At 46.9% G+C, this 21,508-nt stretch overlaps 1 protein-coding gene and 1 pseudogene across 1 annotated transcript in view; one reads left to right on the top strand and one right to left on the bottom strand.

Annotated features, from left to right (window-relative positions):
- The window catches only part of LOC134983787 (zinc finger protein 585A-like), a 197,291-nt gene that overhangs the window by 21,821 nt on the left and 153,962 nt on the right, over nt 1-21,508 (bottom strand). The gene's annotated exons all lie outside the window — the stretch shown is intronic.
- Nucleotides 17,858-21,508, top strand: part of LOC134983786 (zinc finger protein 850-like) — a 197,181-nt pseudogene continuing 193,530 nt past the window's right edge.

The following is a 21,508-nucleotide window of genomic DNA, read 5'->3' as shown; positions in this document are numbered from 1 at the left end:
AGGGGGAGAGCAGGAGTATAATAGAGGCTGATGGCTCCTGATGTAGGAGATACACCAGAGAGCATGGGGAGGAGACTGGTCAGATCTCTGGGCTGGTAACACACAGTGACATGATGTGAGGGGGAGAGCAGGAGTATAATAGGGGCTGATGGCTCCTGATGTATGAGATACACCAGAGAGTGTGGGGAGGAGACTGGTCAGATCTCTGGGCTGGTAACACACAGTGACATGATGTGAGGGGGAGAGCAGGAGTATAATAGGGGGCTGATGGCTCCTGATGTATGAGATACACCAGAGAGTGTGGGGAGGAGACTGGTCAGATCTCTGGGCTGGTAACACAGTGACATGATGTGAGGGGGAGAGCAGGAGTATAATAGGGGCTGATGGCTCCTGATGTATGAGATACACCAGAGAGTGTGGGGAGGAGACTGGTCAGATCTCTGGGCTGGTAACACAGTGACATTATGTGAGGGGCAGAGCAGGAGTATAATAGGGGCTGATGGCTCCTGATGTATGAGATACACCAGAGAGTGTGTGGAGGAGACTGGTCAGATCTCTGGGCTGGTAACACACAGTGACATGATGTGAGGGGGAGAGCAAAAGTATAATAGGGGCTGATGGCTCCTGACTCCCCTACTGGGCAAATACATATCCCTCATTAGTCTGTACTGACAGAGGAGGGTGTAGGATAAGAGATTGTTGTAGTGACTGAGCAAGGAGAATATGTGATTCTTTTCTGTAATAATTGTTTATTACTCACCTGTGCTGATATCTGTAGGGATCTCCTCCTCTTTACACTGCTGATCACCCCTCACATACGTCTCTTCTTCTCCCTCTGTATCTTCTGCCTTCATATCAGTCACATACGTCTCTTCTTCTCCCTCTAGATCTTCTGCCTTTATATCAGTCACATACGTCTCTTCTTCTTCCTCTATATCTTCAGCCTTTATATCAGTCACATACGTCTCTTCTTCTCCCTCTGTATCTTCTGCCTTTATATCAGTCACATACGTCTCTTCTTCTCCCTCTATATCTTCTGCCTTTATATCAGTCACATACGTCTCTTCTTCTCCCTCTATATCTTCTGCCTTTATATCAGTCACATACGTCTCTTCTTCTCCCTCTATATCTTCTGCCTTCATATCAGTCACATTCGTCTCTTCTTCTCCCTCTATATCTTCTGCCTTTATATCAGTCACATACGTCTCTTCTTCTCTCCTTTTATCTTCTGCCTTTATATCAGTCACATACGTCTCTTCTTCTCCCTCTATATCTTCTGCCTTTATATCAGTCACATACGTCTCTTCTTCTCTCCTTTTATCTTCTGCCTTTATACGAGAAAGACGTTCTACCTAAGTAACCCAAAAAATACAATGGCATTTGCATTCTGTTTGATTAAATTGAGGTGAAACAGTATAATATCAGTGTATAAGACAAACACAGCTTCTCTACAGATCATATAGTGACAGTCACTTTGGTATATTGGGCAGACCCTAAATCCCACCTACCTGATCCTCCTGTGGGATCCTGTGATTCTCCTCTGTACAATCCTGGGAATACAGAGGACGGGGACATCTCTCTGGGGTATCTCTGTTACTGGGCCCATCTGTAGGAGACACACAGTGACTGAGTACAGTATATATATGTGATTATCAGATGATGTGTCTATATAGCGGGCCCCCATACCTGTTCTCCCCTGTACAATACATGACAGTCTCCTCTTACCCAGTGATGTGAGGGGCCGGTGATTCTCCATCATCACGTCCTTGTACAGACCCCTGTGTTCCTCTTTATACTCCCCCTCCTGCATGGAGACATAGACAGTGACATCCTGACACCTTATAGTAACCTGACACACACAGTGATACAGTCATCACCCAGACACATCCCCTGGTGTTACTGTATAATGCCCCATTCCCAGCAGTCACCTCTCCAGTCATCACCCAGACACATCCCCTGGTGTTACTGTATAATGTCCCATTCCCAGCAGTCACCTCTCCAGTCATCACCCAGACACATCCTCTGGTGTTACTGTATAATGCCCCATTCCCAGCAGTCACCTCTCCAGTCATCACCCAGACACGTTCCCCAGTGTTACTGTATAATGGCCCTCATTCCGAGTCGTTCGCTCGTTCTTTTTCATCGCATCGCAATGAAAATCCGCTTAGTACGCATGCGCAATGTTCGCACTGCGACTGCGCCAAGTAATTTTGCTATGCAGAAAGTATTTTTACTCACGGCTTTTTCTTCGCTCCGGCGATCGTAGTGTGATTGACAGGAAATGGGTGTTACTGGGCGGAAACACGGCGTTTTATGGGCGTGTGGATGAAAACGCTACCGTTTCCGGAAAAAACGCAGGAGTGGCCGGAGAAACGGGGGAGTGTCTGGGCGAACGCTGGGTGTGTTTATGACGTCAAACCAGGAACGACAAGCACTGAACTGATCGCACAGGCAGAGTAAGGTTGAAGTTACTCAGAAACTGCTAAGTAGTTTGTAATCGCAATATTGCGAATACATCGGTCGCAATTTTAAGAAGCTAAGATACACTCCCAGTAGGCGTAGGCTTAGCGTGTGTAACTCTGCTAAATTCGCCTTGCGACCGATCAACTCGGAATGAGGGCCAATGTCCCATTCCCAGCAGTCACCTCTCCAGTCATCACCCAGACACATCCCCTGGTGTTACTGTATAATGTCCCATTCCCAGCAGTCACCTCTCCAGTCATCACCCAGACACGTCACCTGGTGTTACTGTATAATGTCCCATTCCCAGCAGTCACCTCTCCAGTCATCACCCAGACACGTCCCCTGGTGTTACTGTACAATGCCCCATTCCCAGCAGTCACCTCTCCAGTCATCACCCAGACACATCCCCCGGTGTTACTGTACTCCCAAGTCTCCTCAGACCCCAGTCATGTCCCTGTATTATTACTATAGATATAAGTGATGTTATTGTGACACTTCCAGATCCCCTCACCTCCCCAGTCATGTCCCTGTATTATTACTGTAGTACTCTAGTGATCTGAAGGCCTTGGGACACTATGAGGGGGCAAATCAATGAATGAATGTGTAGATCTATAAGGTAATAGAGATGCTGCCAACTGATGTATACCATATATGTGATAATAACTTGGATCTTTCTAGTGATCCAATAATGTATAGTGTGTTTATGCATGTTATTATTCTGTGCCTGCTGAAGGTGAGGGGACTCTAGGAAACGTGCAGTGCGCGGGGGAGATCACGGAGAAGCTTCCAGAGGTCCCGTGTGCTGAGAGAGGTGGCTGGGCGCGTGTAGTGGCGGTTTTGTTGGTGGGCTGACTAAGGGGAGAGAAAAAGGCTGGCGGCTGAGACGAGGGAGCTTACAGGAAGGCGGTTCCCTGTGAGTGAGCGAGCCCCTGTGGGGGAAAGGAATTGGATGTCTCCCGCTGCGGATGAGAAGCGCTGTGTTAATTTCCCCTGGTGGACGCCGAGCAGGGACGTCCCGGTGGCTGGATGTCACGGAGAGTGCTGGGAGGCGGAGCGCTGGCGGGGCAGGCTAGTACATGGGAGGAGACCGCAGTGCGGGCAGCAGCTACCAGGAGTCCAGCAGTAGCAGACAGTTTCCCCCCCCAAGCAGAGCCGAGTCCCTCATCCCATCCAACCCGTGGGGAGAGCCCGGTTGCTGGAGGAGGTGGAGTCGGGGGGAGGTCCAAACCGGGCACACTATCATTGTAAGTGCAGGATGCCCCCATATAAATCCTGCTAATCTGCATACTCCCCTATCATCCTTTAACTTTTAAAGTACCAGCCGCCAGCACAGTAGCACAGGGACCAGCAGCATCGGTGGATCTGAGGAGTATAAATATCACCTCTAGAGACTCCATATCTATTAGATAATGACCAGCCGGGTAGCAGTCATAGAGTGCGGTGGTGTATAATGATGAAAGCAGCTCGGAGAGGGCGCAGGGTCACCTAAATTTGGAAATGGTACACTAGGGAGACTAAGCACCCCTCACCTATCAGAGACAGGTCCCAATAACCGGGACTTCTGTATGTTCTGGAGCCACCCCCACGGATCTACAGTGGGGCTATGCTTATACTGGGACAGGTAACACAGATCATCACCCCACTATATGTAACGAGCAGACCACGGGTGTCAGGGATTCCAGGGTGTCAGCTCCACGTAGTACCTTCCTGTTTCAGGTTGTCTAGGAGCGCTACAATTAGATCTTCCATGGAAACCATGCTATTCATTGCCGTGAAGTAGGGATTGCTCAACAATCGTGAGGACAATTGCTCGAAGTGGATACCCATATAACCCAGAGTACTTCTTATACACAGACACGAAAGGGCCCCAACCGTGCACGATTATAGTAAGAGAACCCGGGTGGTTTATCAAACACAACCCCACAACTTTCTTGTGGAATCGTATTTTCTGTATTGCATGCATCTACTTATGTATAGGTGGGGTATATTATTATGTATAGGTGGGGTATATTATTATGTATAGGTGGGGTATATTATTATGTATAGGTGAGGTATATTATTATGTATAGGTGGGGTATATTATTATGTATAGGTGGGATATATTATTATGTATAGGCGGGGTATATTATTATGTATAGGTGGGGTATATTATTATGTATAGGTGGGGTATATTATTATGTACAGGTGGGGTATATTATTATGTATAGGTGGGGTGTATTATTATGTATAGGTGTGGTATATTATTATGTATAGGTGGGGTATATTATGTATAGGTGGGGTATATTATTATGTATAGGTGGAGTATATTATGTACAGGTGAGGTATATTATTATGTATAGGTGGGGTATATTATTATGTATAGGTGGGGTATATTATGTATAGGTGGGGTATATTATTATGTATAGGTGGTGTATATTATTATGTATAGGTGGGGTATATTATTATGTATAGGTGGAGTATATTATTATGTATAGGTGGAGTATATTATTATGTATAGGTGGGATATATTATTATGTATAGGTGGGGTATATTATTATGTATAGGTGGGGTATATTATTATGTATAGGTGGGGTATATTATTATGTATAGGTGGGGTATATTATTAGAACGTTTCATGGTTTGAGTATTATATGATATAACTGTATAGGGTGGCCTATAACTTCTTACATATTAAAACCAGTATACTTACGCGTGGAACTGTCGCCTTATCTGTGGAAGAGCCTGAAATCACAAAGGAAAGGTACGATAGGTAAATGTGCATAGTCCTATCTGGTTACATCACATACTAATGTTATAGGCGACCACTACAGGGGTAGTTTATTTCCTAAGCGATTAGAGTATTGGACTCTGAATAGCTTGGGTGGAGGCACATTGCACATATACACTGTACCCCCAGGTAAAAAAGGGGTTACATTACTATAGATATGTGATGTCACTGTGACACTCCCAGATCCCCTCACCTCACCAGTCATGTCCCTGTATTATTACTATAGATATAAGTGATGTCTCTGTGACACTCTCAGTTTCCCTCACCTCACCAGTCATGTCCCTGTATTATTACTATAGATATAAGTAATGTCACTGTGACTCTCCCAGATCCCCTCACCTCCCCAGTCATGTCCCTGTATTATTACTATAGATATGTGATGTCACTGTGACACTCCCAGATCCTCCTCACCTCCCCAGTCATGTCCCTGTATTATTACTATAGATATAAGTGATGTCACTGTGACACTCCCAGTTCCCCTCACCTCCCCAGTCATGTCTCTGTACACTCCCAGGTGTGTGATATACATTTGCTTCATACTGAGCAATATTTTCAATCCCCAAAATTACATATAATAAAATTAATAATAATAACGACACTAAAGGCTGCACCCCAGTATAAAAATAATAACAGATGTCTTTAAAAGCAGGACACCTCAGGCCATTCCTCCTGTATTGTAAGACATCACCAACACTCCCAATGTCTAATAATAATACCTGGACACCACAAGCCGCTGTCCCTGTACAATAATAACCGTACACAAAAACCTGCTCCCCCTGTATAACACAAATAGCAACAGGACACCACAGGCCGCTCCCTCTGTATAATAATAACAACAACAGGAAACCACATACTGCTCCCTCTGTATATTAATAATAATGACAGGACACCACAGGCTGCTCCCCCTGTATAGTAATAATAACAGGACACCAAAGGCTGCTCCCCCTGTATAGTAATAATAACAGGACACCACAGGCTGCTCCCCCTGTATAATAATAATAATAATAACAGGACACCACAGGCTGCTCCCCTGTATAATAATAATAATAATAACAGGACACCACAGGCTGCTCCCCCTGTATAGTTAGACGCCATTACCTGATCTCCACGGACACTGCGAGGCTGCAACAGTCGACGAAAACTCACTTCCTGTATGTGGAACGCACAGTACGGAAGTAAGGTGGACCGCACAGACAGGAAGTAGGGTATGATTGGCACAGGCCGCTTACTGGTTGCTGGCCCCTCCCCTCCTTCACCCCGCCTACAGCCCCGCCCTCTGTAACGATTATTACTTTACATGTCATCGATGCAGGAGGCCGGCGGCCATTTTCTTGTAGACCAGTCCAGCAGCAGCAATAGGATCCCTGGCCGTGTAGTGACGTCAGGAGCGGCGGCCATTTTCCCCTGGTCTGAGCTCCGCCTTCCTTCTATCATTCCCACAAGGCAGCAGGAGCAGAGAGCAGCCATTGCTGTGTCTGGCAGCAGGTAATGATATTATTATTATTATTATTCTATAGGCTGAGCAGCTCTGGTGTCAGGTTCTGTACTACAGGGGGAGCAGCCTCTGGTGCCTTGTTATAGTGCAGCTGGAGCAGCCTCTGGTGCTGCATTATCCCTGTACAGGTGGCTGACACGCTAGTGTCCTATTACTGTAACACAGGTGGTGCAGACCCCGCCGTTACCGTAATACAGGAGGCGCAGACCCCACCATTACCGTAATACAGGTGGCGCAAGACTCCGCCGTTACCGTAATACAGGTGGCGCAGACCCCACCATTACCGTAATACAGGTGGCGCAGTCCCCGCCATTACCGTTATACAGGTGGCGCAGTCCCCACCTTTACCGTAATACAGAGGGCGCAGACCCCGCCGTTACTGTGATACAGGTGGCGCAGTCCCCACCCTTACCATAATACAGGTGGCGCACACCCCGCCGTTACCGTGATACAGGTGGCGCAGAACTCGCCGTTGCTGTAATTCTATAAACGGGACATTACAGGTGTTGTGTCCTGTGACATTGTACTATACAGGTGGAGCGGAATATGTTGTATTAATATTCAGGGGAGCTGTATTAAAATACAGGGGAGTGGCATGTGTTGTCCTACTGTACAGGGGGAGCGAACTGGGGCATCCTCCTATACAGAGGTAGGGGATTATGACATCCTACTATACAGGGGGAGCAGCCTGTGTTGCCCTTTTATACAGGGGAAGTGGCCTGTGGTGTCTTGTTACTTTTATTATATAGGGTGAGCGACATGTATTGTCTTTCTATACAGGAGTGGCCTGTGTTGTCATAATACAGGGGTAGCATCCTGTACTGTCATAGTATACAGGGGGAGTGGCCTGTGTTGTCATAATATACAAGTGGAGGAACATGTGGTGTCTTCTTACTTTTATTATATAGGGTGAGCGACATGTATTGTCTTTCTATACAGAAGGAGTGGCCTGTGTTGTCATATTACAGGGGTAGCATCCTGTACTGTCATAGAATACAGGGGGAGCGGCCTGTGTTGTCATAATATACAAGTGGAGGGACCTGTGGTGTCTTGTTACTATTATTATATAGGGTGAGCGGAATGTATTTTCTTTCTATACAGAAGGCGTGGCCTGTGTTGTCATAATATACAGGGGCAGCGGCCTGTGTTGTCATAATATACAGGGGCAGCGGCCTGTGTTGTCATAATATACAGGGGTAGCTTCCTGTGCTGTCATGGTATACAGGGGGAGCGGCCTGTGTTGTCATAATATACAGGGTCAGTGGCCTGTGTTGTCATAATATACAGGGGTAGCTTCCTGTGCTGTCATAGTACAGGTTGAGTATCCCATATCCATATATTCCGTAATACGGAATATTCCGAAATACGGAATTTTTTGAGTGAGAGTGAGATAGTGAAACTTTGTTTTCTGACGGCTCAATGTACACAAACTTTGTTTAATACACAGAGTTATGAAAAATATTGTATTAAATGACCTTCAGGCTGTGTGTATAAGTTGTATATGAAACATAAATGAATTTTGTGAATGTACACACACTTTGTTTAATGCACAAAATTATTAAAAATAATGGCTAAAATGACCTTCAGACTGTGTGTATAAGGTGTATATGTGACATAAATGCATTCTGTGCTTAGATTTAGGTCCCATCACCATGATATCTCACTATGGTATGCAATTATTCCAAAATACGGAAAAATCCGATATCCAAAATACCTCTGGTCCCAAGCATTTTGGATAAGGGAGACTCAACCTGTATACAGGGGGAGCGGCATGTGTTGTCATAATATACAGGGGTATCTTTCTGTGCTGTCATAGTATACAGGGGGAGCGGCCTGTGTTGTATTTATTATATATTAGCAGTTTCTTATATAGCGCAGCATATTCTGTTGCGCGTTACAATTAGAACAGCAGTAATAGAACGAAACAGGGTAAAAACAGACAGACATAGAGGTAGGAAGGCCCTGCTCGCAAACTTACAATCTATGAGAAAATAGGCATTGATACACAAGGATAGATGCTACCTGTTGCATAATGGTCCACCAGATTGCTAGGTTCTTAATGGGTTGTTTGATATGATCACCCAGCGATGAAATGAGGTATAGATTGAGAACAGCAGAGGACCCAAGACTGAGCCTTGCAGTACTCCAACTGATAGAGGTAGAGAAGAAGAGATAGAATCAGAGAAGTGACCACTGAAAGAGCGATTAGATAGGTAGGATGAGAACCAGGAGAGGGCCGTGTCCTGAACACCTAGAGATTGTTAGGCGCCGGGGTCCGCTCGTCGGTGCGGCCCGGCGCCTAGCAACCAGGGACGCCGTACGCGGACAGCCGCCGGCTCCCTGGCAACGCTGGACGCCGGGCGCACTGAGCCGCACGGACCCTAGCAACGGGGACGCCACTGACGGACCGCGTTCCCCGTTGCTGGGTCCAGGGTTTAATGAACCTACACCTGTTTCCTGGCCGTGCAGCAAGGCAGCTGCACGGCATGTAGGTAATTAGCCCTGTCAGCACCTGATTGGAGGACTCCTCTTCATATGCACTCTCAGGACTTCTCACAGACGCCGGTAATAGCTTCCTGCATGCTGTTTCTGTTTGCTGAGAGTCTGTTCCAGTCTTGCTGTATCCGGTCATCCCAGTATTCGGAAGTCCTGAACTCGGAAGTTGTCATCTTATTCCTGGAGTCCTGACTAATCACCGTATAACATCCAGTGGTGTTCGTGAGTCGTGGCTTCGCCGTGTGTTGCGGCTTGACCGCTTTATTATTTATTATTTGTGTTTTGGAGCATTTCGCGGAGGGTTCCGCTTCCACAGGTCCACTCTGGTATCCAGCGGTGCTGGGTAGGAGTATTGGACAAGTGGATTTTGGTTGTCCTTTTCCCTGGCGGGTTTCCGCACATACTTCAGGTTTTGTTAGTTAGCTTGTTGCCCCTGGCCTGTTGTCAGTCAGAGGTCCTCTTGTTATCATCCTGCCTCGGATTTCCCTTTGTCTCTCACTAAGACGGGTGGCACCGGAGTTGGGCAGACATAATCCGCCCTTCAAACGTGGCTGCCAGGGGCTCAAGAAACCATAGTCTCGCAGGGGATTTCCGATAGCACGGGTGAGACAATAGAGTTAGGGCGCCAGGGGCAACTAGTCTTTCCTGCTCCCGTTACATGCATTCCATTCCAGCGCTCTGGTCCTTGTCATAAGATCTCCTCTGGTCAGGAGTGCTGGAATCATAACATTATTACCGGCCATACCAAAACTTAAAATGAAACGGAGTTTAATTTTTTCTTATTCAGTTTTTGTAAGAAATTGTCGGCCTCATGAATCCAACAGGGTTAGGACCAAATCCTGGTCAGCTCTTAGTCAGTCAGATTCAAGAACTTACTCAGATGGTTCAGGATCTTTCCCTTCGGGTGAAGTCGCAGGAAGATCTTTTACGAACTTCCCCGAGGGTAGTTCCTGAACCAAAAATGCATTTGCCTGACCGTTTTTCTGGTGATAGAAAAGAGTTTTTTAATTTTAAAGAATCCTGTAAACTTTATTTTCGTTTAAGACCGATCTCCTCGGGTACTGAATCTCAGCGGGTCGGGATTATTATTTCTTTGCTTCAGGGGGATCCCCAGACTTGGGCATTTGGTTTAAAAGCAGATGATCCGGTGTTATTGTCAGTAGACGCTTTTTTTGGGTCTTTAGGACTATTATATGATGACCCTGATAGAGAGGCATCCGCTGAAGGTCAATTGCGCGCTCTCAGACAGGGTAGGAATCCTGCAGAGGTTTATTGTACGGAGTTTCGCCAGTGGTCAAACGACTGTGGCTGGAATGACCCAGCCCTGCGCAGTCAGTTTCGCCTCGGCTTATCAGAATCTATTAAAGACAGTCTCCTCCAGTATCCCGCTCCTGAGACTCTCGATAAACTCATGGAGCTTTCTATTAAGATTGATCGTCGTCTCAGAGAGCGGAAGGCTGAAAAAGGAGCATCGGTCAGGTCATCTCCATGTGTATATTCCATTCCTGAGGACCTAGAGGAGCCCATGCAGATGGGTCTCTCCCGGTTGTCTCCTGAAGAGAGAGCCAGAAGGCAAAACTCTGGTCTTTGTTTGTACTGTGGGGGTAAGGGACATTTTGCTCGTAATTGTCCGAATAAGTCGGGAAACGCCTTGACCAGGTGAATTGTGAGGGGGTTCACCTAGGTCTGCAGCTTATCTCCTCGAATAACTCCCTTTTAGTCCCAGCTAAGGTTTCCTTTGGCAGCCTCAGTTCCTCGGTATCGGCTTTTGTCGACAGTGGAGCCGCAGGAAACTTTATGGATTTAACTTGGGCTAAGGCCTTAGGCATTCCTCAGTTATCTTTGGGTAGGTGTGTCACCATGCATGGCTTAGATGGGAGTCCACTGTCCAATGGGGTTATTTCCCTCTGTACACCCGCTGTACTACGTACGGTAGGAGCTCTTCATTCTGAAAAAATCGAGTTCTTCCTTACCCATTGCCCAGCAGTTCCAGTGGTTCTGGGTCACCCTTGGCTGGCCTTTCACAATCCCACCATTGATTGGCGGTCAGGGGAGATTTCTCAATGGGGTACCTTCTGTGATAAGGAATGTATTTCGTTTCCAGTTAGAATAGCTGCTGCCATTCCTGAACTCATTCCCGTGGAGTACCAGGAGTTTGCTGATGTGTTCTCCAAGGGCAATGCAGACATTCTGCCTCCCCATCGGCCTTATGATTGCGCCATTGAGCTAACTCCTGGTGCCGCATTGCCAAAGGGAAGGTTATATGCTTTATCCGGGCCAGAAACTGCGGCCATGAATGACTATGTTAAAGAGAGCCTAGGGAAAGGATTTATTAGGCCATCTAAATCTCCTTTAAGTGCAGGCTTCTTCTTTGTGGAGAAAAAGGATGGCTCGCTTAGACCTTGCATTGACTATAGAGCCCTAAATAAAATCTCAGTTAAAAATACTTATCCTCTGCCGCTGATTTCCGTCCTCTTTGATCAGCTGCGTTCGGCTGTGATTTTTTCCAAAATTGACCTAAGAGGAGCGTATAACCTCATCCGAATCAGGTCCGGAGATGAATGGAAGACAGCCTTCAGTACTCAGTCGGGTCACTACGAGTACCTAGTGATGCCGTTCGGCTTGTCTAACGCTCCAGCAGTTTTCCAGGACCTCATTAACGATGTGCTCCGTGACTTCCTAGGGAAATTCGTGGTCGTTTACTTAGACGACATCCTGATTTATTCTGACTCTATTGAACAACATGTTACCCAGGTGCGTCAGGTTCTTCAAAAGTTACGTGAGAATCATCTATATGCCAAACTGGAAAAATGTGAGTTTCATGTCACGGAGGTATCTTTTTTAGGGTACATTATTTCCCCTCGGGGATTTTTCATGGAACCAAAGAAGCTCCAGGCCATCCTTAGTTGGGCGCAACCCACCAATTTAAAAGCAATTCAGCGCTTTTTAGGGTTTGCGAATTATTACAGGAGGTTCATTCATTCTTTTTCCGACCTGGTTGCTCCCATTGTGGCCCTGACAAAGAAAGGAGCGGATCCTACCAACTGGTCGCGTGAAGCGGAGTTGTCCTTTCGGGCCTTGAAACAAGCTTTTGTCTCGGCTCCAGTCCTCAGACATCCCAATCCAGGATTGCCCTTCGTTGTGGAGGTCGATGCCTCGGAGGTTGGAGTAGGGGCTATACTATCTCAAAAGGATCCGGAGTCTCTGGAACTACATCCTTGTGCCTTTATGTCCAGGAAATTCTCCTCCGCTGAATCCAACTATGACGTTGGTAACCGGGAATTACTGGCAATAAAATGGGCTTTCGAGGAGTGGAGGCATTGGCTGGAGGGAGCAACACATACTATTTCAGTATTGACTGACCATAAGAATCTGCAATACATCGAATCAGCTAAGCGGCTGAATGCCCGGCAGGCTCGTTGGGCTTTGTTCTTTACTCGTTTCAAATTTATTATTACTTTCAGGCCAGGTTCCAAGAATACCAAGGCAGATGCTCTGTCACGCAGTTTTCTTCCGGTTCATGATAACAGTCCTGTTACTCCCATACTTCCATCTTCAGTCATTTGGGCAGGCCTCACACAAGATTTATTTACCCAGTTAAAACAGCTGCAACACCAAGCTCCTGGAAATACTCCTGCTGGTCGTCTTTACGTCCCTGAGTTCTTGAGAGCTACTGTTTTGACTGAGTTCCATGATAACAAAGTTTCCGGGCATCCAGGGATCTCTAAGACATTGGAGTTAGTCTCCCGCTCAGTATGGTGGCCTGGTCTTTCTAAAGACGTTAAGGAGTTTGTTTTTTCATGTCAGGTTTGTGCACAGCATAAGGTTCCCCGTTCCTTGCCTATCGGGCAACTTATGCCCTTAAATGTCCCTCTCAGGCCATGGTCTCATATTTCCATGGATTTTGTGGTAGACCTTCCCCTTTTAGCTGGATGCAGAGTTATTTGGGTGGTAGTGGACCGTTTTAGCAAGATGGCTCATTTCATTGCCCTTCCCCGACTACCATCTGTCCAAGGATTGGCAGTTTTGTTTCTCCGCCATGTTTTCAGACTTCATGGGTTGCCCACTGATATTGTTTCTGATTGGGGTCCACAATTCATTGCACAATTCTGGAAGTGTTTTTGTGCTTCATTAAAGATGAGATTGTCATTAACATCTGGTTACCACCCACAGTCCAACGGGCAAACCGAGCGAGTTAACCAATCATTGAAACAGTATTTGCGTTTGTACTCTGCCAAACTCCAGAATGATTGGTCCGAGTTTCTTCCATTGGCGGAGTTTGCTTACAATAATTCTTGTCATTCCTCCACCAACGTGTCTCCATTCTTTTCAGTTTTTGGTTTTCACCCCAGAGCTAATTCTTTTTTTCAACATTCCTCAGTTTCCTCGCTAACCTTAACCTCCCATCTCAGAGCCATTTGGAAAAAAGTGCACCTTGCTCTAAGAAAAGCGGCCTTTTGAGAGGAAAAAATTTCTGACTGGCTCCGACGTCCTTGCAATTTTAAGGTGGGAGATAGAGTATGGTTGTCGACTCGTAACATTAGACTTCGACAATCTTCAGCTAGGTTGGGACCCAAATTTATTGGACCATTTCATATCATTAAAAAAGTTAACCCAGTTGCTTTCCGGTTACATTTACCAAAATCTCTTCGGATTGGTAATACGATTCATTGCTCCCTGTTGAAGCCATACATTTCTTCCAGTAAATTTCCTCGGAAGATCTCTCAGGGAAGATCTCCAGTGGACGTACAGGGACAACAGGAGTTCCTGGTGGAGAAGGTTCTCGATTCCAAGTTGTCCAGGGGCCGGCTTTATTTTCTGGTTCACTGGAGAGGTTATGGTCCAGAGGAAAGGTCCCGGGTCCTGGATAAGGATCTTCATGCCCCAAGGCTCAAGAGGGCATTTTTTCGGGAATTTCCTTGGAAACCTGGCTTTAGGGGTTCCTTGACCCCTCCTCAAGGGGGGGGTACTGTTAGGCGCCGGGGTCCACTCGTCGGTGCGGCCCGGCGCCTAGCAACCAGGGACGCCGTATGCGGACAGCCGCTGGCTCCCTGGCAACGCTGGACGCCGGGCGCACTGAGCCGCACGGACCCTAGCAACGGGGACGCTACTGACGGACCGCGTTCCCCGTTGCTGGGTCCAGGGTTTAAGGAACCTACACCTGTTTCCTGGCCATGCAGCAAGGCAGCTGCACGGCATGTAGGTAATTAGCCCTGTCAGCACCTGATTGGAGGACTCCTCTTCATATGCACTCTCAGGACTTCTCACAGACGCCGGTAATAGCTTCCTGCATGCTGTCTCTGTTTGCTGAGAGTCTGTTTCCAGTCTTGCTGTATCCGGTCATCCCAGTATTCGGAAGTCCTGAACTCGGAAGTTGTCATCTTATTCCTGGAGTCCTGACTAATCACCGTATAACATCCAGTGGTGTTCGTGAGTCGCGGCTTTGCCGTGTGTTGCGGCTTGACCGCTTTATTATTTATTATTTGTGTTTTGGAGCATTTCGCGGAGGGTTCCGCTTCCACAGGTCCACTCTGGTATCCAGCGGTGCTGGGTAGGAGTATTGGACAAGTGGATTTTGGTTGTCCTTTTCCCTGGCGGGTTTCTGCACATACTTCAGGTTTTGTTAGTTAGCTTGTTGCCCCTGGCCTGTTGTCAGTCAGAGGTCCTCTTGTTATCATCCTGCCTCGGATTTCCCTTTGTCTCTCACTAAGACCGGGTGGCACCGGAGTTGGGCAGACATAATCCGCCCTTCAAACGTGGCTGCCAGGGGCTCAAGAAACCATAGTCTCGCAGGGGATTTCCGATAGCACGGGTGAGACAATAGAGTTAGGGCGCCAGGGGCAACTAGTCTTTCCTGCTCCCGTTACATGCATTCCATTCCAGCGCTCTGGTCCTTCTCATAAGATCTCCTCTGGTCAGGAGTGCTGGAATCATAACAGAGATTGTAGTGTTTGTATGAGAAGAGAGTGGTCAACAGTGTCATAAGCAGCAGAGAGATCTAGAAGAATGAGTAGTGTGTAATGGCCTTTAGATCTAGCAGTGACTAGATCATTCACTACTTTGGTCAGTGCCATCTTTGTGGAGTGTTGGGCATGAAAGCCTGACTGAAGTGGGTCCAATAAGTTGTGGGAGTTAAGAAAGTGTGTGAGGCGAGTGTAGGCAAGTCTCTCAAGTAGCTTGAAGGGACCTGGTAGCTGAGAAATGGGACGGTAGTTAGAGAGTGTGTTTGGGTCAGAGTTGTGTTTGTTTAGAATGGGAGTAATCAGTGCATGCTTAAACAGAGAAGGAAAGATACCAGTAGAGAGAGAAATTACAGATTTTAGTTAAGGTTGGGATAAGCACAGGAGACAAAGTTTTACTGACCTGTGAGGGTATAGGATCAAGAGGAGAGGTAGTGGAGTAGGAGGATGGAAAGAGTGTTGATACTTCATCTTCACTTGTGGGATCAAATGAAGAGAAAGTGCCAGAGGGTTCAGGTAGGGAATTGAGCAGGTCACTGGCTGAGGAAGAGCATACCATTTCATCTTGGATTTTATCACTCTTATACTTGAAGTAGGAGGCAAGTTCTTGTGCAGTGATAGTGGCTAGTGGGGGAGGTGAGGGAGGGTAAAGAAGTGATTTATATGTATTAAAAAGTCGCTTGGGGTTGGTGGCATGAGAAGAGATTGGAAATGTGTTTGTTTGGCAGTGTTCAGGGCCTGATGATAGGAGTGGTAGGTGGTCTTATATATGAGGAAGTCACTTGGATTCTGAGATTTACGCCACTGACGTTCTACTTTACGTGACAGTTTTTGTAGGTGTCTTGTTGATTTAGAGTGCCGTGGTTGGCATATATATGTATACAGTGACACAAGGGGATATGTCTTAGTGATGACTGGAGAGGTGACGGCTGGGAATGGGGCATTATACAGTAACACAAGGGGATATGTCTGAGTGATGACTGGAGAGGTGACGGCTGGGAATGGGACATTATACAGTAACACCAGGGGATGTGTCTGGGTGATGACCGGAGAGGTGACTGCTGGGAATGGGACATTATACTGTAACACCAGGGGATGTGTCTGGGTGATGACTGGAGAGGTGACTGCCGGGAATGGGACATTATACAGTAACACCGGGGGAAGTGTCTGTGTGATGACTGGAGAGGTGACTGCCGGGAATGGGACATTATACAGTAACACCGGGGGAAGTGTCTGTGTGATGACTGGAGAGGTGACTACTGGGAATGGGGCATTATACAGTAACACCGGGGGAAGTGTCTGTGTGATGACTGGAGAGGTGACTACTGGGAATGGGGCATTATACAGTAACACCGGGGGAAGTGTCTGTGTGATGACTGGAGAGGTGACTGCCGGGAATGGGACATTATACAGTAACACCGGGGGAAGTGTCTGTGTGATGACTGGAGAGGTGACTACTGGGAATGGGGCATTATACAGTAACACTAGGGGATGTGTCTGGGTGATGACTGGAGAGGTGACTGCTGGGAATGGGGCATTATACAGTAACACCAGGGGATGTGTCTGGGTGATGACTGGAGAGGTGACTGCTGGGAATGGGACATTATACAGTAACACTAGGGGATGTGTCTGGGTGATGACTGGAGAGGTGACTGCTGGGAATGGGGTATTATACAGTAACACAGGGGGATGTGTCTGGGTGATGACTGGAGAGGTGACTGCTGGGAATGGGACATTATACAGTAACACCAGGGTATGTGTCTGAGTGATGACTGGAGAGGTGACGGCTGGGAATGGGACATTATACAGTAACACCAGGGGATGTGTCTGGGTGATGACTGTATCACTGTGTGTCAGGTTCCTATAAGGTGTCATGATGTCACTGTCTATGTCTCCATGCAGGAGGTGGAGTATATAGAGGAACACAGGGGTCTGTACAAGGACGTGATGATGGAGAATCACCGGCCCCTCACATCACTGGGTAAGAGGAGACTGTCATGTATTGTACAGGGGAGAGCAGGTATGTGGGACCCCCCCATATACACACACATCATCTGATAATCACATATATACACTGTACTCAGTCACTGTGTGTCTCTTACAGATGGACCCAGTAACAGAGATACCCCAGAGAGATGTCCCCGTCCTCTGTATTCCCAGGATTGTACAGAGGAGAATCACAGGATCCCACAGGAGGATCAGGTAGGTGGGATTTAGGGTCTCACCAATATACCAAAGTGACTGTCACTATATAATGTGTAGAGAAGCTGTGTGTCTTATACACTGATATTACACTATCTGAAATCAGACATTATTAATGTATATTGTTTTGTGGGCTATTTAGGATGACTGTCTGACTGATATAAAGACAGAAGATACAGAGGGAGAAGAAGAGACGTATGTGATTGATATAAAGGCAGAAGATATAGATGGAGAAGAAGAGACGTATGTGACTGATATAAAGGCAGAATATATAGATGGAGAAGAAGAGACGTATGTGACTGATATGAAGGCAGAATATATAGATGGAGAAGAAGAGACGTATGTGACTGATATAAAGGCAGAAGATATAGATGGAGAAGAAGAGACGTATGTGACTGATATAAAGGCAGAATATATAGATGGAGAAGAAGAGACGTATGTGACTGATATAAAGGCAGAAGATATAGAGGGAGAAGAAGAGACGTATGTGACCGATATAAAGATAGAAGATACAGAGGGAGAAGAAGAGACGTATGTGACTGATATAAAGGCAGAAGATATAGAGGGAGAAGAAGAGACGTATGTGACTGATATAGAGGCAGAAGATACAGAGGGAGAAGAAGAGACGTATGTGACTGATATGAAGGGAGAAGAAGAGACGTATGTGACTGATATAAAGGCAGAAGATATAGAGGGAGAAGAAGAGACGTATGTGACTGATATAAAGGCAGAAGATATAGAGGGAGAAGAAGAGACGTATGTGACTGATATAAAGGCAGAAGATATAGAGGGAGAAGAAGAGACGTATGTGACTGATATGAAGGCAGAAGATATAGAGGGAGAAGAAGAGACGTATGTGACTGATATGAAGGCAGAAGATATAGAAGGAGAAGAAGAGACGAATGTGACTGATATGAAGACAGAAGATACAGAGGGAGAAAAAGAGACGTATGTGACTGATATAAAGGCAGAAGATATAGAGGGAGAAGAAGAGACGTATGTGACTGATATAAAGGCAGAAGATACAGAGGGAGAAGAAGAGACGTATGTAACTGATATAAAGGCAGAAGATATAGCGGGAGAAGAAGAGACGTATGTGACTGATATAACGGCAGAAGATATAGAGGGAGAAGAAGAGACGTATGTGACTGATATAAAGGCAGAAGATATAGCGGGAGAAGAAGAGACGTATGTGACTGATATAAAGGCAGAAGATATAGAGGGAGAAGAAGAGACGTATGTGACTGATATAAAGGCAGAAGATCTAAAGGGAGAAGAAGAGACGTATGTGACTGATGTAAAGGCAGAAGATATAGAAGGAGAAGAAGAGACGTATGTGACTGATATGAAGACAGAAGATACAGAGAGACAAGAAGAGACGTATGTGACTGATATAAAGGGAGAAGAAGAGACGTATGTAACTGATATAAAGGTAGAAGATATAGAGGGAGAAGAAGAGACGTATGTGACTGATATAAAGGCAGAAGATATAGAGGGAGAAGAAGAGACGTATGTGACTGATATAAAGGCAGAAGATATAGCGGGAGAAGAAGAGACGTATGTGAGGGGTGATCAGCAGTGTAAGGAGGAGGAGATCCCTACAGATATCAGCACAGGTGAGTAATAAACACTTATTACAGAAGTCACATATTCTCCTTGCTCAGTCACTACAGCAATCTCTTATCCTACACCCTCCTCTGTCAGTACAGACTAATGATGGAAATGTATCTGCCCAGTGGTGCAGTCTAGGACCATCAGCCCTGTTCTCAGTTGGGTGTTTATAACACAAGGGATGATATTCAATTGTAATATCACGCCCGATCTCCCGTCTAAAGTGACAAGAGTTTGCGGGGCAATATTCAATTGTCCCCCATGTTTGGGCATATCGCGCCCATAGCAGCCTGGATTAGCTTTGTAAAGCTATTTAACTCAACTAATGTCATGGGCGCGATCACGAAAAGTTTTGCGCATTTCAGCTCACCTTACCCGGGGGTGGGGATCTGAAATGCTAATATTGCGTTCGTCGGCAGCAATATTTGAATCAGGGGTGTTTTCTGTTAAAGGCGTTTTCTTCTTTAGGGTCCATAGTGATCCACAGTCCTTACATCGGGGTGTAGGTGGTAGGAGTCGACCGGGCATCACACAGTTAAGCTTTTATTTCCCAGGATGCCCTGGACCTCCTCCCCATGTACCCCGCCCCTGGCTAGTGGGCAGTTTTAGTGATGGTGCTGGTAGAAGCCGGAGCACCGGTCACACAGCGGAGAGGAATGAATGAGCAGCGCTGGGAGTCTCTCTGAGCGCCACCGCTGCTGCTCCAACAATCCCCCGCTGGTGCCGCAACGTCAGTGAGGCTAAGAAACTGATGATTCCGGCGTGGTTACTTCCTGATCGCCGCGCTAGTACAGCGTCCAGTGCCCCGGACTGCACCCGGAGGACAGGTAAGGCATTCTCCGGCTCGTGGGACCCACAATACATGCAGTCCATGCTTCCGCAGGCTCTAATGTGATCCCTGGCTGCTGCTACGGGTTACACTAGACCACCAGGGCATGCATATAATATATATATAGGATAATGGAGGCCAGGGTGCCTGGTGGGTGATGTCAGCCAGGGGAGGTAGGTCCTCTCCCAGAGCCAGATTCCACAGCTGGGTTTCCCTCTCGGCTGCCCCTCCCCCACATGCTTCTCTTATAAGAGTCTCTGAGGGACATTCCAATGGGAATGAGTGTGATGCCAGGCACTGGGAATGCTGGGTTCTGTCTCCAGAGGTGGCCAGGTTATACATGCACTAGTCCTACCTACCAATGTGGTGTGAGGAGATGACTTCAGTGCCCATTGCAATTGTTATGTACTTACATTGTGTGTGACTGGTGCTAGCTCTGCTGTGTGACTGCATTGTATCTATCTCTTACATGTGAGTGCAGGTGTTCCGGTCTGTGTGACTGCATTGTATCTGTCCCTTACATGTGAGTACAGGTGTTCCGGGCTGTGTGACTGCATTGTATCTATCCCTTACATGTGAGTACAGGTGTTCCGGGCTGTGTGACTGCATTGTATCTATCTCTTACATGTGATTACAGGTGTTCCGGGCTGTGTGACTGCATTGTATCTATCTCTTACATGTGAGTGCAGGTGTTCCGGTCTGTGTGACTGCATTGTATCTATCCCTTACATGTGAGTGCGGGTGTTCCGGGCTGTGTGACTGCATTGTATCTATCCCTTACATGTGAGTGCAGGTGTTCCGGGCTGTGTGACGGCATTGTATCTACCCCTTACATGTGAGTGCAGGTGTTTTGGGCTGTGTGACTGCATTGTATCTATCCCTTACATGTGAGTGCAGGTGTTCCGGGCTGTGTGACTGCATTGTATCTATCCCTTACATGTGAGTGCAGGTGTTCCGGGCAGTGTGACTGCATTGTATCTGTCCCTTACATGTGAGTGCAGGTGTTCCGGGCTGTGTGACTGCATTGTATCTGTCCCTTACATGTGAGTACAGATGTTCCGGGCTGTGTGACTGCATTGTATCTATCCCTTACATGTGAGTACAGGTGTTCCGGGCTGTGTGACTGCATTGTATCTATCCCTTACATGTGAGTGCAGGTGTTCCGGGCTGTGTGACTGCATTGTATCTATCCCTTACATGTGAGTGCAGGTGTTCCGGGCTGTGTGACTGCATTGTATCTATCCCTTACATGTGAGTGCAGGTGTTCCGGGCTGTGTGACTGCATTGTATCTATCCCATACATGTGAGTGCAGGTGTTCCGGGCTGTGTGACTGCATTGTATCTATCCCTTACATGTGAGTGCAGGTGTTCCGGGCTGTGTGACTGCATTGTATCTATCCCTTACATGTGAGTACAGGTGTTCCGGGCTGTGTGACTGCATTGTATCTGTACCTTACATGTGAGTGCAGGTGTTCCGGGCTGTGTGACTGCATTGTATCTGTCCCTTACATGTGAGTACAGGTGTTCCGGGCTGTGTGACTGCATTGTATCTATCCCTTACATGTGAGTGCAGGTGTTCCGGGCTGTGTGACTGCATTGTATCTATCCCTTACATGTGAGTACGGGTGTTCCGGGCTGTGTGACTGCATTGTATCTATCCCTTACATGTGAGTGCGGGTGTTCCG

This window comes from Pseudophryne corroboree (assembly GCF_028390025.1).
Source record: "Pseudophryne corroboree isolate aPseCor3 chromosome 3 unlocalized genomic scaffold, aPseCor3.hap2 SUPER_3_unloc_24, whole genome shotgun sequence".
Classification (NCBI taxonomy): Eukaryota; Metazoa; Chordata; class Amphibia; order Anura; family Myobatrachidae; genus Pseudophryne; species Pseudophryne corroboree.
This window is presented reverse-complemented; position numbering and strand designations above follow the sequence as displayed.